General features: G+C 34.3%; 1 pseudogene across 1 annotated transcript; it reads right to left on the bottom strand.

The window, feature by feature from the left end:
- Positions 1 to 3,554: 3,554 nt before the first annotated feature.
- Positions 3,555 to 4,531, bottom strand: LOC309840325 (olfactory receptor 52E8-like; annotated as a pseudogene). The gene has a single exon. The product of its transcript is annotated as an olfactory receptor 52E8-like (transcript).

Here is a 4,531-nt window from a genome sequence, read left to right as displayed (position 1 = left end):
ATCCTGAAGACATGGGCACAGATTTTAAATTAAATAATGGTGTTCCACTAAAAAGAACATCCAAATGGCCAATAGCTATAGTTTTTACATCTTAGTGGTAAGGTAACACATATTAAACCCATATCACAATAGCATTACATGATTCTGACAAATAATAGCAACAAATAAACATAAACATACATACCCACCCCTACACCAACAGACACAAAACCAATAGTGCTGATAAAGATATGAAGCAATTGACTTCTACGAAACTGGTCAAAATGTAAAATTATACATACAATTTTGGAAAACTGTTGGGACTTTCAAATAAAGATTTTAAAAAATCCTCCCAATCACTCAGCAATCATACAGAGGAATTATTACAATGGCAAATGTCTCTTAAACAACATATAGAGAAATAATAATAACTTTATTCAAAATAGTAAAAAAAATGAGATGAAACTCCAGTGTCCATCCACAATAAATAATTAAATTTGGTACATTTATAAAGGAGAATACTGTGCAACAAAAAAAGTAACAAGCTACAGTTAAATTCAATCACATGGATTAATCTCACAGACATAATTTTGAGTGAAGTAAGCATTACACAGGATATATATCACATATTTAATTAATATTAATACTAATTAATATTACAGCCATAAACTATCCAATATGTAGTACTAGATAAAAAAAATGGTGACCTCTGGAAGTTATTCATTTGTAGGGTCATGAAGTCTTCTTTTGGGTTGTTGGTGTGCCATGTGTTTTCATCTGAGCAGTAGTTACCTAGGTTCTGGGCTGTCCACAAGGTGTATAGGTACTCCACAAATACTTTCTATGGGGCCTCTGACCACTTATACAATTTGAACCACTCTAAGTCATCATTCCAGCCCATTCTGGTATACTAGCCTTTAGCAATCCCATGAAATAAATACTGTACCACCCAGTAGAACAATCTACTTTCCTGGCCATCATGTTAGAATAGAGACCATTCAAAAGGCCTTGAGAAATTATAGGCATTATCCCTGAAGCTCTTTGGGCATCTCTACAAGACCATTAATGCAGAATATTGGGTTAGGGAGTGTCCCCAAAGGGAATTTCCTAAACTTGAGAAACAGAAAAGCTCTTAAGAGGGTTACTTTGAGCTTGGGGAAGGGTAGCTAGTCCCAGCCAAAAGGAACTTAGAAACTTTCAAGAATGGAATTCTTTATATAATCTGTGCATTCATAAAAAGCCATCAAGTGGTATGTATGTTATATTTGATAATTTTTTATTATCTTTTAAATGTTTAATTTAATTTAATTTCTTTTAAATTTTAATTTAATTCTTTTAAAAATTTTATTTAATTTATTTAATTTTTAAGTTTTAGTTTTAAATTTTTTATTTAATTGACATACATTTTATTAATTTTAGGTGAACAACATAATGGTTTGAAATTTGAGTATATTGCGAAATGATCCCACAATAAGTTTAGTTCATCACATGGTTATACTATTTTTCTCGAGATGGGAACTTTTCAGATCTATTCTTTTAACACCTTTTAAATATATAATACAATGTTAATTCACTATAGTCCCTATGCTGTACATTACATCCCCATGACATTTATTTTATAATTGGAATTAGTTCTTTTTGGCTCCTTTCACCCATTTTACTCACTCCCCCACCTCTAGCACCCAACAATCTGTTCTCTGTATCTATGAGTTCTTTTTGTTTTGTTGTTTGTTTTTCAGATTCTACATGTAAGTGAGACCATACAGTATTTGACTTTCTCTCTTTAACTTATTTCACTCAGCATGATGCTGTCAAGATCCATCTGTATTGCCACAAATGACAAGATTTTCTTCTTTTTTATGGCTAAATAGTATGCATATGTGCATATGTGTGTGTGTGTGTGTGTGTGTATTACATTTTCTTTATCAACTCATTGATGGATGAACATATAGTTGCTACATATCTTGGCTATTGTCAGTAATGTTGCAATGAACATGGGGATGCCAATATCTTTTCCATTTATCATTTTCCTTTCCTTCAGGATCCCAGGGTAGTTCCGTTTTTACTTTCTTGAGGAAACTCCATGTTTTTACTTTCTTGAGGAAACTCCATACTGTTCTCAGAGAGGCTGCAGCAAGTTACATGAACCAACAGAGCAAAAGTGTTCCCTTTTCTCCATATCTTCACCAACTATTTCTTGTCTTTTTGATAATAGTCATTCTAACAAGTGTAAAGTAACATCTCACTGTAGGTTTTTTTAAAAATTATTATTATTATTATTTAAGAGAGAGAAAAAAGAGAGAGCATTAGCAGGAGAGGGGTAGAGGAAGAGAATCCTCAGACTTCCTGTTGAGAATGGAGCCTAATGTAGGGCCTGATCCCATGAGCCATCAGATCAAGACCTGAGCTGAAATCAAGAGTCAGAGACTCAAGCAAATGAGCCACCCAGACACCCCTACTTCACTGTAGTTTTGTTGTTCATTTCCCTGGTGATTAGTTATGCTAAGCAAATTTTCATGTACCTGGTGGCCATCTGTATGTATTCTCTGGAAGATAAATTTTTTTAAGTAAAAAATTATTAAGCACCTAATATATGAGTGGAAAGACACCATGAAGTAAATATTGGCCAAATACATATCATTGATCAAAAGCTATAAAATGTGGATAGGATACTAGGGTTCATCTGATAAGCCACAAGGAGGAAGTGCAAATTTAAAAAGTACTGGACAAGCTACTTAGTAAATAATGAATGAATAACTAAAGTCTGTGAATCCAAGAGTAATTACTATCTATGGCATTAGATTCAACTTTCGAGAATGTAACTGACATGTTTAGAAATGCACTCATTTAGAGTTGCTCATTTATGAGTATCCTAAGTTCCTTATACTGATGTTTCTATGAAATTCCCCTTTATCAATAGATAGAGATAGAAATATATTTTTATTTCTATAGGTTTTGCAGTTTTGCAGATACTACATTAAGGACAGACTGCTTCACTTTGAACAGTAAGATGTTTTGGGGAGATCTGCATAGATGTAATGAGCCTGGGAATATTCCACACAGAGTCAGTCATAGGAAAATTTCTCTAAATTCTTCTTCCTATAAGACCTTGAAATGTTGTGTATATTTTTATTTTTATATTTCTATGACTAATCAGTTTCTAACATATAATAAAATGTCAGTAAAATTATGGATAACAACAATTAAGCAATTAAGAAAGGAATGAAAGAATCTGTCACAAGTATTAAATACCTATATTCCTTGATGTAGATATATTTATATATATAAATTTAGTAATGTGGCTGACACAAAACTATTTTCAAATAAAAAGCATTTCATTTCATAGTTCTGTCTATAATACATGCTCTGTAGAAGTTATACTGGAGAGTAATAAAGTATTATAACTAAGTTGTCCAAAACTTTTAGGTGTTCCATAAAATTCACACTGATTATTTTGACATTAATCTTGTTACATGTTCAAGATGGGAGAGCTAGGGAAATTATGAATGACATAATACTAAGATCCATGTCTTTTTTTCTGTTACAGGATTCTGTAGTTGAGAAAAATAATCTCTTTACTCTAGATTAAAGTGAGTTATCTCTGAGACAGTTTCTGTCAATATTTTTTTCAGAAAGATTCTTGAAACCTTTTCTCGAATCTGCCTAGTCCTCACTCCATAGATGATAGGATTGAGGGCAGGTGGAACAACAACATATAGATTGGCCAGGAGAATGTGAATGTATACGGGAATATTCCTGCCAAACCTGTGGGTCAAGAAGGAGAAAAAAGCTGGAGTGAAAAAGGCTAGGATAACACAGATATGGGAGCCACATGTATGAAGCGCTATGAGTCTGGCATCCTGAGAAGGAAGGCAGAAGACAGCTCGGAGTATTCTCACATAGGAGATAACAATCAGTACAACATCAACACCATTGATATAAGAATTAATCCAAATATCATGTTTACCTTTATATTGGCACAGGCCAGCCGAGCAATTCCCATGTGCTCACAGTATGTGTGGGGGATTATATGGTGTCCACAGAAGGGAAGTCGCAAGATGAGAAAAACCAGAGGGATTACCAAAATGAAATTAACTCCAAACACTACAACAAGGATGAAACCAATAATCCTATTTGTGAGAATCAGGCTGTATCTCAGAGGATTGCAGATGGCAACATGGCGATCAAAGGCCATCGCCACCAACACAACAGTTTCCATGGCAGTGAATATATGAATAAAGAACATCTGGGTGACACAGCCTCCAAAGCTAATCTCCTTTAAATTAAACCAGAATATTCCCAACATTTTGGGGATAGTGGATGAGGACAGGCCTAGATCAATGGAGGCTAACATAGCCAAGAAGTAAAACATAGGCTGATGAAGACTCTCTTCATTCTTGATCACAAACAAGATAGTGATGTTCCCCACAAGGGCGATCAAATACACAGAACAAAAAGGAAACCCAATCCAGATGTGCATCTCTTCAAGGCCAGGAACTCCCAGCAGGAGGAAATAGGAGGGGTGGAACTTGGTATCATTTGAAGGGGACAT

Source organism: Mustela nivalis (genome assembly GCF_964662115.1).
Source record: "Mustela nivalis genome assembly, chromosome: 9".
NCBI classification, from domain to species: domain Eukaryota; kingdom Metazoa; phylum Chordata; class Mammalia; order Carnivora; family Mustelidae; genus Mustela; species Mustela nivalis.
This window is presented reverse-complemented; position numbering and strand designations above follow the sequence as displayed.